Source organism: Quercus lobata, chromosome 5 (assembly GCF_001633185.2).
Source record: "Quercus lobata isolate SW786 chromosome 5, ValleyOak3.0 Primary Assembly, whole genome shotgun sequence".
In the NCBI taxonomy this organism is placed as follows: domain Eukaryota; kingdom Viridiplantae; phylum Streptophyta; class Magnoliopsida; order Fagales; family Fagaceae; genus Quercus; species Quercus lobata.
In genome coordinates, this window is record NC_044908.1 from 9,254,888 (window position 1) to 9,268,526 (window position 13,639).

Genomic DNA, 13,639 nt, shown 5'->3' on the forward strand with positions numbered 1-13,639 from the left:
ATCCCAACTCCTTCTTTAGTTTTGGGGTGATTGTGTGTTACATGCTGCCTATCTCATCAATAGGCTTCATCTCCTTTGCTGCATGATAAAACTCCTTTTGAACTTCTTTTCCACAAAATTCCAGACTATTCTAATCTCAAAACTTTTGGTTGCCTATGTTTTGCATCCACCATTTCTCAAACCAGATCCAAATTTTCTCCTAGGGCAAGGAAGTGTGTTTTTCTTGGCTTTCCTTTCAATGTTAAAGGTTTCAAAGTATTTGATTTTGACTCTCACACTGTTTTTGTTTCTAGAGATGTCACATTTCATGAAAATGTGTTTCCATTTGTTTCCAATTCAAATAATTCTGTCTAGCAGCCTTGTTCCATTCCTGTGTCTGGTGTTCTAGCTGTTAATCCTCTCTTTGATCCTTTAATTCATTCTAAATCTACTTTTGCTGTACCTCATGATTCCATCACTCATATTCATCATTCTATTGATGATGGTTTACTTGATGAGGTTCCAGCTGAGCCCCCTGATCCTATTGTTGATCCTATCCCTCTTAGAAAGTCTTCTAGAGCTATCAAACAACCCTCCTATTTACAAGCTTACCACTGCAACCCGGTATCTTCTGTCATTGCTGCCTCTCCTTTCCAATCAGGTACTTCTCATCCACTATCTTCCCATCTTTCTTATCAACACCTCTCTTCTTCTTACAAATCTTTCTGCTGTTCCATTTCTTCCCTTGTTGAGCCTACCTATTATTATCAAGCTGCTTCTGATCCCAAATGGCAAGAGGCCATGATTGCTGAAATAGTTGCCCTTGAAGCAAATCAAACATGGACTTTAACCCCCTTGCCTGCTGGTAAGAAGCCTATAGGGTGTAAATGAGTGTATAAAATCAAGTATAAGGCTAATGGTTCAGTTGAAAGGTACAAGGCAAGACTAGTTGCTAAAGGTTTTACACAGAAAGAGGGTGTGGACTATTTTGAGACTTTTTCCGCTGTGGCCAAAATGGTGTCTGTCAAAGTACTCCTTGCTGTGGCCGCTATAAAGGGTTGGTTTCTTAGTCAATTGGATGTGAACAATGCATTTTTGCATGGTGATTTGGATGATGAAGTTTATATGGCTCTTCCACAAGGGTTTCATAGCTAGGGGGAGGTAGTTTGTAAGCTGAATAAGTTCTTGTATGGGCTAAAACAAGCGTCTAGGCAATGGTTTGCCAAGTTTTCTAGCACTTTGCTTCAGCTTGGTTTTACTCAATCCAAAGCTGACTATTCATTGTTTACTAGGAGGCAAGGTGATGTTTTCATGATGCTTTTGGTGTATGTGGATGATGTCTTAATAGCTTGTAATGATAAGGCTGAGATAGACAGATTCAAGGTTCTGTTGGATGACAGGTTCAAGCTCAAAGACTTAGGTGACTTAAAGTACTTCCTTGGATTGGAGGTTGCCAGATCAGCCAAGGGAATTGCCCTTTGTCAAAGAAAATACACTCTTGAGGTGCTTAATGATGTTGGTGTAAGGTTGAATTTAATCAACCATTTTATTGGCTTTATTCCGTGCCAAATTTGCTTGTATTTCAGCATTTAGTAACCCTGTATTTAGGTGGGTTTGTTGTAAGGGTAGTGAGTGAGATAGAGTGAAGTTTGCTCAAGAGTGTGCAAGAAAACAGAGACTCGCGGCTTGGCCTTGCGGGTGACTCGCGGCTGCAAGCCGCCAGACGCAGCACACGTGCCAAGCATGCCGGAAGGTGAACAATCATGCTAGCTGGAGCACTACAGGACAAAACAGGACAACTGGCCATACGGTTATCTCGCGACTGGATCTCGCGACTTAGTCAAGTCGCGAGGTTAAGCTGCGAGCCACCTCTATTTTGTAAATCCTGACGTTTCACATTCCTCTCTCACTCCATTATAAATACCCTTTTACCCACAAATGTAAGTGAGCTTCCAGAGAGAATTTTGAGAGAGAAACCCTAAAGAAAAACAAGATTGATTCACCCATAATCTATACATTAGAGTCTCTTCAAATTCCTCAACTCTCTTCCTCTCCATTGTCAAATCCTTGAGAGACATTTTACCAAACCTTGTTCTCACCATATTCATCACTGTGAGAGGGCTGTTTGGATTTCTGGGAAGCAGTTAGGAAGGAACTAATCTTTATTGGTTGATGCTACGGTCTAGTAACGGAATCCGGGAAGCTAGAAAAGAAAAAGGTTCGGCGCGACCTCGTTGGAGCAAGAAGCGTGGAGGGCTTAGGTGCACTGGGTAAATTAGGCTTGGAGGGTCTATTGCTGTCCATGTATCCCAACTATATTTTCTAGTGGATTGTTTACCGCTTGGAGGGCGGCGGAGAGGTTTTACGCCGAAGGCTTCGGTTTCCTCTTCGATAACACATCGCATGTTGTCTTTGTGTTTGCATCTTCCTTCCCTTTTATCTTTACCTTTTATTATCTACTGTGGATTGTGATTTTAATTTGGCTTAGATAGTTTATCCAATTCTATATTATAGCTTATGTTCATTTTCCGCACACTAGTTATTTGACATAATGCTTGAATTGGTTAATTTGTAAATTGGGGGTCTAAACGTTCAAGGGTGTTTATACACATATTTGAACTTTCAGTTGGTATGTTAGGGTGTAAACCAGCTAAGACCCTTATGGAACAAAGTCTCAAGTTAAGTCAATTGGAAGGAGAAGAGCTCAAAGATCTCAGCACCTACAGAAGGTTAATTGGGAGGTTATTGTATCTGACCATCACAAGGCCAGACATCACTTTTGCCGTTCATAAGCTTAGCCAATACATGTCCAAACCAAGAAAGCCACATCTAGATGCAGCCTATAGAATCTTACAATATTTGAAGAATGAACCAGGGAAGGGTCTCATATTCTTTTCCAAGACAGATTTACATTTGAAAGGTTTTGCAGATGTTGATTGGGCTTCATGTTGTGATACAAGGAAGTCAGTAACAGGTTATAGCATTTTCATTGGAGATTCTTTGGTGTCTTGGAAATCAAAGAAGCAGTCCACAGTTTCCAGGTCCTCAGCAGAGGCTGAATATAGAGCTATGGTAGTTGCAACATGCGAACTTGTGTGGATTTTATACTTTCTAAAGGATATTGGAGTTAAACATGACAAAGAGGCATTGTTGTTCTGTGATAGTCAGGCAGCATTGCACATTGGTTTCAATCCTGTTTTTCATGAGAGAACCAAGCACATTGAAATAGACTGTCACGTGGTCAGAGATAAAGTTTTGGAAGGTGTTATCAAGCTTAATGATGTGAGGTCTCATTGTCAATTAGCAGACATGCTTACAAAAGCATTGGGGTACAATCAATTTTCTAATCTTGTTGACAAGATGGGAATGATGAATATACACACACCAACTGCTCTTGAGGGGGAGTATTAGAATGGTAGTAAAGATGATCACAAGGAAGCAAGAGCAGAGCATGAGACAGGAGAGCTTGATCTGAGTAAAGAGCAAAGTACTGTATAAACGACATCAGCTTTTATGTTTGAGTATTATGTACAAACGACAAGTAGCTTAGTCTCTGTTTTAGTTGTATAAATGCCCACACGTGGGAGAGTTAGTTTTTGTATGCAGTCACGTGTAGGAGTTAGTTATTTGAGTCTGTTAGTATCAGTTATTTAGTTAGAGCAGTTTTCTAGCTTAGATCAATCTATATATAGTCTTGTACCCTCATTTTGTCATTAATGAAATATATAGAAATTCTTCATTTTTCTGATACATATCAAATTATGGTTTCTTACAGCCTCATCTTCCTTTCCAATCTAACTGTTGCTTCTTCTCAATATCCTTTTAGGTTCAAAATCAAGATATAATTTTCATGCTTTCCAGGATAAGCTCTGAAAGCCGTGAGGTAGCATGGTGATGGTTGAAGGTATGCATTTCATGCTCAACATCTTCATTATGAGTTTTAATTTTGACTGTTATTATCATATTGATATAAGAAAATAATTTGGAGTATGTTCGTATATGGATATAGTTTGGAAAGTATTATGATTAGGAGTTAGGAGGTAACTCTTAGCTTTGAATGTCATCTGTCAATGTCGAAGATTTCTTCTTGAATTTAACAATTTTCGGAAGCTTATTTTTTTGTAATAAATGCGGAAGAATTGGGACTCGATCTTTATAGTTTCATTATCAACATCCTCAGTCTGGTAAGCAATTCAAACATGCCAGATAGCAATGGTACATGTGATGCATATGTGGTTTGCTATGATTCACTGGTTGACTAGTTCGGCATAAACTCCATGCAGCTTGATATGTCACAACTATTATTTATTGATAAGTGTAGTTTGGACTCAGAAATAGTACTTCAGATACATAGCAGTTGGACATATCAAGCTCAGGGGACAGAGGCCTTGTTGCGTACTGTCCACCTATGCACTTAATTGGTATCCATGGACCAAATTTGCCGTCAATCTTTTGAATAAATTGTATTGTAATAACTTTAATTCTGTGGGCGATTTCAACGTAGCAAGAAAATTCATATTATTTTTTGTGAATATTTCACTACTCAGGGGCATGTTCCTCACTTATGAAATGACCTTGACAAGTTTGATTGCATTAGTATAATTATGAAATTCATCATAGGCAGTTTAATCACCCTCAAATTACTCATGTTATTACCAAGAAACTAGTCATATCTTGAAATTGGTTTTGTTCAGTCCTTTGATTTTGATAGCTTGCATTTAATCATCACAAGTAAAGCTGTTTGAGTTTTGACATTAGTGCTCAATTGAATGATGAACTTGATTACTTACCGCCAAACCAATGTCTGAATATTTGGACACATTTATATATGTTACATGACACTACTTAATATATATCAATCATAGCATGGCGGATTATGATATGGGGCAAAGCTATCCATTAGTGATATTGCATCCATTGAATTTTATCATCTCGCATTTTTGCAGCAATGAAAAGGCCTGATTAAATTGAAGCATTTTTTTGCCACCTGTATGCATCCTTCTTTTACTATAAACTAGTAACTCAGACTTCTGTGGATAATGTCCATAGATACTATACTCTCCTTCAAGAATTTGACATAGTTGAGGCTGTGGTTTGGTATTTTAGAATCAAATGTGATCTTAGTTTATCAATTCACTCGTGCATTTCTGTCATGTGGCTGAACTATGTTGATTATAGTTGGAAGGCTTTGTTGTCAGACTTATTTTTTTACTTTAGTCCTTGAGCCACCCGCTGCTATTGGACACAACTCCACCATTTTCTTGACTGGACCGCCTCTGTTTGAGTGTGTTCCCCAAATTCAATATAGTTTTATATATGTTTCACTCTTAAAGAAATAAGTAGAAAGCTAGGAGTCATCATGTCCACATTTACACTTGTAAGCCCATGTGAACATCTAGCTCTTAGAAATTCGTGGGGAATTAGAATATTACTTGAGCTGGGGTGTGGTATCTTATGCTTGGAGCTTAGTTTTTTGGTCAAGTTTAATATAATAATACAATCAAATATGGCGGCATTGTTCGGTCCTTTATTTTAATAGCTTCTTGTACTTCCAGAATATAAAAAAACAAAGTACGAGTGTTACACATCTGATATCTTTATCATATTACAGATCAATTAGGAAGCCTTAAATCATACTTTTGGATAAAAAGTGTGGCCCCCATTGGCACTACCAAACAAAAGTTACCCTCATTTGCTTTGAGATTATGCATGTTTTGACTTTATATATTATGTCTATTTCCTAGTTTCTCCTCTATTGTCTGGATTTTACTTTTGAAAGAACTAGAACATTTTAATTTTAGTCATCCAACTTTAGCTTGAAATGACTATCTAGGTAAAAATTCAAAGGATGAAATCAAACTTGGAAGAGAAGTTGATGAAGAGAATGGCAATTGTTCATAGAAAAGCTGAAGAATGGAGAGCAGCAGCACAGCAGCAACACTCTGAGCAAATAGAGAAGGCCAGTGAACAAGCACGGAAGATAATAAGCCGGCATAACTCATATTTTTCTGGCCACAGCTCATGTGGTTGCTTCCCTTGCAATAACCATTATTGACAATGAAATGAAAAAAAGACGACTTTTCCATTGTGCATTTCTAGTCTCTCAATGAAAAGAAAGCTACTATTGATTTCATTTGTTTTCCTTTTTATTTATAGCAGAAGTGAGGTGGGGTAAGGTGAGGCTTGTCATCCTAGGCTAAAGAGTGGAATTTCTCTTTGCTTTCATCCAAGTTCCCTAACAAATAAGTATCAAAACACAACATTTTTGGTAACTACTAACATGGTTTGATCTGGCTTGTTGTGATTGGTGAATAACGAAATTCATATCAGTAGTAAACTCAAGTGAGGGTGATATTGCTCTAGTCATAACAGACCATGTTAGCAGTAGTAAAAAATGCTACGTCAAAGGCCATGCTTACTCTTTGGCTAAAGAATTAACTGAATCAAATATTTAACTAATATCTCAAAGACCATGCTCTTAAATAATAACTTTCATATCATCCAAATGAGTACTACACTACTACACCTAGCAATACCTTGCAGGCTTTGCCGACATAATTTGAACACATGGCAAAATTTAAAATTTAGACATGTGTCTGTATTATGTCGGTTTCAATGCACTGAAAATAAGCCGACTCTCAGTTTAAATTGGAAAGGATTTTGTGAGAAGGTAGTTTTTTTTTTTTAATTTTTTTTTTATTTGTATATATATAATGACCCTTGAGTGTTTAAATTTTCTATCCAACCCAAAGTTTAGACCATAAAAATCAATATTTTGTATGTATGTTAGGACATTGGAGTTAGGACCAAACCGAGCTTCCCCCAAATTCACATGTGGCTTAACAACATGTTCGTTAACACTAGCATACAAAGACGAATCTAAATGATGCTGACAGTAAAAGTTACTCTCAAACAAGAGAGAGATCTGATAAAGCTCAGCTCTAATAGTATAGAATCAGCATGCCAACAGTCACGCCAGACGCATACGCAGAAGAGCATAGCATCACAAATGTTCTAGTCCTCTGGTGGTCCATTACATAGCCCAGCATCTTGCTCATTTATTTTACAGATGTCCTTGAAAGTTGAAACTCTTTCTTCTTTTTTGTTTGTTGGAGAAGACAATTAATTTCCCTTGAAAGTAATCATCATAAAACTAAAAACAAAATCAAAACTGGCACCGATGTGTCTAGCTCACCACCACTCATTCATATCAAGTGCAACACAAGCCACACAATCACCTGCGTCTTGGCTTTTAAGGCAACACATGGGGGCAACATAAGAATAAGACAATAGTGCAGTTCTAATAGATGTTCCCCACGTGACCAATGAGACTTTGAAGGTGTTGTGCATGACTAGCTTATTTGTTAGTTTTTAACTTTTACAGCTTTATATACATGTTTTTAAAACATCATTTTATATATATATATATTCAAAATACAGGTATACTTCACACACTTTTAGCAAATTTTTTTATTAAAAAATTAAATAAGTTGTTTCCAAACTGACAATGTATTTATTGATCATACATGATCCATGTGCCGACTCCAATAATTCAGTCCCTCTTCCTCTTTTTCCTTCTCAAGTACCATGTTTAGAAATAGAAAATTTGTTCCGCGCTAGCAAAACTGGTTTTTGTGATAAGAGGATAAAAAGAAATGTTAACAAATGGCAAAAATATGCGAATTGCTGGCAGAGGTATCTTCCATCTCCTACTCTAATGATTCTGAAAAGAAGATGCTTGTACAATCCCACACCGATCACACAGACCAAGGGGTTTTATCTTCCAACCCTCTGCTTGGATGGAGAAAATATTTTGGGGGGCTTCAGTTATCTATTTTTGATACACAACCATGTGATTTGCAAGCTTGATCCTTCACAATCAATACACTGATCCTCAAGGAAAATGTCCCAAAAAATAGGAGCTCACAGGTGTGGTCATTGCCCCCATATCACTTAACCCCCACATTGCGCTATGGCATGGAGCCACTTGGGCACTAATAAGGCATGCCACTACTAGAACGCACAACTATTAGACTCGTAGATGTGATGGATTATAAGAGCTTCTTACCATTAGGCCATCTCCTTAGGTAGTGCTCAAATATGCTACTTTTAATAGCAAAATCAACCAACCAAAAAAATATTATCCTTCTCAAGAGAGTACTAAAATTAAAAATCCTCTCCCAAAAAAAAAAAGGATTGACATGTATGAAAAAACCCGTCCATGTGTATCCAATGAGTACACCTTATTGTGAATTATCTTAAAGGCAATGAATTGCTTTGCAAAATCTTTCAGTCACGAAACTCATCCATGAATCGTTTATGGAAGTCTGTTAGCCCGGAGACAACGGCAGGAATCTTGTCCTCTTGGGGCAGTATTGTACACCTAAAATGCCAGGTGCCGGGAACCTTTCACAAAGCATCATAATACAAACAAAATCATCAGTCAAAACTCATCAACAAAACCAAATAACAAAAAAAATGCAATACACGAGGGGGTACTATGCATCACACACCAAAGAATATTAAGGGACAGAAAAAAGTGAAATACGTGCCCCAAAACATCTACCATTGATAATCAATAAATCCAGTGAGACAGTTTTTCACAACTGCTAAAAAGTGGGCCACATAATAATGAAGTTTTAATAACAACATATCATCTCTGGCAAGTTGTGAAAATTTGTGCGCTTCTAGCATTGCTATTTGAAAATTACATGAAGGTTTTTCCATATATAAGTCAATTCAATTAGTGGTCATACGCAAACCAAGTCTTTTTTTTTTTCTTCACTCCTACCTTTTCAAGACTTTATCTATCCTCTTTCTCACAATGGTGATTCTAATGATACTTCAATGCTTATGCAAATGCCACTAATAAAGACCGTGAAGAAATAGAATCTGAATGATTGGCACGTGGCTGGGGTTCAATTTTTCATCACTAACTAGCTGCGAACTCGCACGTTGCGTGTGATAATTATTTTTATGGTGGTTTTATTAATTATTTTTTTTTTACAATTTAAACTAATCTAATAATGAGTAATGTATTTCGTAATTATATTTTTATTTATTATAGGAACAATCATAAATGTGATATAGGAACAATCCAAAACACCAAAAAAACGTAAACTAAAAAAATTAATAAAACTTAACAATGATTAGTTGAACCAATATTAGGATAAAATTTAGTTTTTGATAATCTATTAAGTTCTTTGTAGAAATTATAATTTCGGCCACCCAAAACATATTATCAAATAAACAATTATTAGCAAAATCTAAGAATTAAATTTCTATACATGCATTGCTATAAAATAATAATAATTAAAATAAAATTGCAAAAGTTAAAATTTGTCATCTATCCGATTATTTTCGTTTGGCTAACCTTTGCTTTTCTTTAAATAAATGACATTATAGAGCACTTCTAATACAACTATTAAGAGTACTTTGTTCACCACAAAGGATTAGAAAATAAACAAAAATTAGTAAAGTCTCATAGTTTAACATCTAAATTGAGCACTATAAAAAATCATGCTATGTAACAGAATAATATTATATTTTTATATGCTATATTTAATTCTTTAGAACGCAATAGGATAACATTTAACAAAAAAAAAAAACAACAACAATTTAAAAAACAAAACTAAATCGCATTAACCCAAAATAGAGTTTTAAAGAATATAAAAAATTATCAACCTAAAGTAGAGATGCAAGAAAAAAAAAAAAAAAAATCCACCAAAAATTTAGAGAGAGAGAGAGAGAGAGAGAGAGAGGAAACATTTTTTTTTTTTTTTTTTTGAGGGAAAACTATGAATAACATAGAAGAGATAGTGACAAATTTATAGTAAGAGGGTGTGAATAAGAAGAGACAAAAATAAAAGAAAATGAAGGGAAAATAGAAGAATAATATTAATGTAAAGGGGAGTGGGGAGATGAAAAGGTAGGGGAGGGAGAAAAATTGAAGTAGTAGGGAGATGAAATGGTAAGGGAGAGAGAAAGGTTAGAGAAGTGTAAATATTAAAAAAATAAATGTTAAAAACAATTATAGGAAAATTGGAAAAAAAAAAACCCTAAAGCTTGAAAAGTTTCTACGTTTTTTTTTTGTTTTGAAAATGTTTTGGGTTGGGCTTGATAATGGAACTAAATAAATAAGAGGTGAGCTAGATTAATTATATAGATTTATTATAGGGTGATAGTGGAAGTAAATAAATAAGTACTGGGTTAGATTTATTATAGGGTGATAGTGAAAGTAAATAAATAAGTAGTGGACTGCATTTATAGGGCTGGAAATTGTAAAAACCATTTTAAAATTGTAGGACAAATTATATTTAAAAAAGAAAAAGAAAAAAAAGGATGACGTGGCAACTGATGTAGCGCAACGTGAGAGCAGCAATATTAAACGCTACGTTTCAACTTTTAGTAATATATAGATATAGATTTGAAGTAAAGCATTGAGCAAATCCAACTCAAATATTATTTGAAAACCATAATGTGATAATGTCAAGACTCATACATATATACAATGGTAGACAATGCATTATTTTCTGTAACATGCCAACCAAGACTACTCTCTCTCATATACAGAAGAACACAGAAAGACAGCTAAAGTTCAAATAGAAAACAATAGAGTTTAAAATACTACTTCTCATTCTTGCGCCTGGTTTTCGAACTTCTCAGCCTTGCTGGATTAGACTTCCCTCTCCCTGGCTTCTCAAAATCAGCTTTAACTTCTCCAATAATTTCCAATGAAGTGTTCAGCCTTGACGTTAACATCAGGGCTACCAGTCATTGAGTCTGCTGAATCACAACTTGAACTATTATCGCTGTGTACCCAAACATAGGTACCTAAGAATAATTAAAATCAGGTATACAAAACCATCACCTCTTTATTACTTTTAACAGTTACTTATGATGCCAATAAAGAGCCATTCCATAGCCTAATCTCTCTGCCGTTAAGGCTTAACAATATCTAAAAGTTCCAAAAGCTACATTACTTCTCCATTGTGACATATCTCTCACATTCCAGCTATGACACATTCCATTCCTGCTTTGTCTTTCATGTCAAAACTAACACAGAAAAATACTGCTATAAGTCCAAATAGAAATACACTAATCCTGTTCACTTTCTTTCAAAAATGCCAAAAAACAAGATTGAAAGTAAACACAATGCTAGTCATAGACCTACGCAATGCGTGAAAATATACAATTGTTTTGAAATGTAGTATAATGTATAATTTATTATCTAAGTTTTATTGTTAATAATTTTTTCTCCCTAAAAATTAAACAATTTATATCTCTTTTTTTAATAAATATATAATTTTATATTTTTTAGTATTTTCGGTTGATTAGTCTTTTTTGAAGTGATCCATATTCTTCTAATTGTTGTTATTATACATTATATTTTCCTAATTTATTTTAGTACAACTAAAATTTTTAAGTTTTAAATTTATTAGTCAAATTTCTCATTCTCTTAAGGAAATTATTATCAAAATAATAAAAATTATTATATAATTACAGTTAATATTATTCAAATAATTGATAATACTCTCAACCCAAATCTGTCTTTTTCAATTTTTAATTAGTAAGTACACTAAAATGGACTAAAGTGGACCTAATGGGATACAAATAGACCGAACTGGCCTGATCATGAAGTGGAATGATTGGACCGAATGCCAAACCGTAATTAGTAAACATAACTTAAGAAATTAATAATAACTATAATAATAAAGTGATGTAAAACCATAATCTATGATAATTAATGTATTTCGATATGATGGAATTGGTTTGTTGTTGAAGTAACATCAATTGGATTTGTTATCACATTAATATTACACCACTTGTTATCGCATTAATATTTGACTATGACTCCAAAATATAGGGACTAAATTAAAATGGTGTTTTTGCCACTGAGTTATTATGCATTTGTCTTTGATTGTATTTGCCTGTTGAAGGTTTTATTCAAGTTAAATTTAATACCATGTAGAGAAAGTTGGTACACAACAAAAATACATATTAGTGTAAGACAAAATTCAGAGTGCAGCGGAAAAAAAAAACATAGACATACCTTCAGCCATAGTTTTTTAAGTGTTTAGAGAAAAAGAAGACTCACTATATGATAATAGTGTTTATAAAAGGTGTCTTCTAGTCTATGACCTTTACTTTACATATATCCTTTTGATGGAGACAGGCTATTTACATAGGCTAGACTAGGGACCCTTTTAAATGAAGATTTCCATAACTCTCCTTCCATCAAGGAGCTTAAAAGTTGTAACTTTATGGTGTTTATTAACCAAATGGGTTACACCATTTGAGAGTTACTAAAGGATGTTACATCTAACATGTAACTTTCACAAATAGGAAACTTAAGACATGAGTTTCATCTTCACTCAAATGTGGGCCACATAAAATTCTCTTTAAGGAGATATAATCCTACATTCTCCCACTTGGCCCACATGAAATTTAAATAACTCAATAAGTGATTATCATTATGCTATAGCCATGATATTATCCATGTCACTAGTTGTGAAATGCTCCCACTCAAATAAAGAATCCAATACATGAATCATGGCAGTAATACCCTTAATTATAATGAATACTTCCTTCCATGTATTACAATGTATGGTAATCCTTACGTGAGTACTTTATGGGCCATTAATTCTTTATGAATGGACTACCTATTAGCCATTCGGGTCCTCCTCTAAACATCCCCACGGATATACTGTTCTTTATTTATCCCCATGGATTAAATAAACTTTATATATATATATATATATATATATACTTTATGTGCACAAAATAAAAATCATATATTTTCTTCTCCAAAAATAACCAAATATGTGTCCAAAACATAGAATAATTAGAGAGAAATTAAACATTAAATGAGCTAACAGGTTCCTTCTGTCCAAAAGACTTTTATACTGCTTTGCCGGCAAACCTTTAGTTATGGAATTAATATATATTAGCTCAATAATTTTAACACAATGGACACTTTCAATTTCTTAAAACTCTCTCTTAGTCTGAGTTACTTTATGTCGATATGTTTATTTCGGCTTTCACATTCATTGTCCTTAGAGAAGAAAATTATAGCCGAGTTATTTTTGAAAAAATCTTTAAAGGTCTCATCATAAAATCGACAACCTTAAGACCTATCCATAATGCCTGTCTTATAGCTTCATAGCATGTAGGATGTCTTACATGACAAAATAAAATCACTACTTCCAAGTAGTATGTCACATATTTAGGCGTAAAAACAATGCATTTACTCCCACTGATCTTAAGGTATACACACTGATTAACAATGCACCCAGTAAAACCAAATGGCACAACAAAGTTGGTGTACTTTTATATACCATTAGTAGGGTGCCTATATGCCTAAATTTTGCAATATAAAACTTTTATTAGGAGTCAAACCTTAATGGATCTTGTAAACTAATATAAATAGCTTTCACAAAACCTTTAACCTTATAGGAATAAATTTCCAAGTTCTTACTCTCAAGCAATCAAATCACTCCCACCCTCGTACTTAGTTTCTTATTTGACATATTTTATTCAATAAGATGGGTGATTCATCCACGTGAGTACCAAAACATAGATCCACAAACCCAAAGAATATAAACTTTAATGCTATGAAACTTAAACTTTAATTCTAAATTAACCAATGTCAATTTAGTAG

The 13,639-nt window shown here is 34.4% G+C and overlaps 1 pseudogene; it reads left to right on the forward strand.

The window, feature by feature from the left end:
- Positions 1 to 5,827: 5,827 nt before the first annotated feature.
- LOC115989903 overlaps positions 5,828 to 13,639 on the forward strand; it is a 61,068-nt pseudogene continuing 53,256 nt past the window's right edge.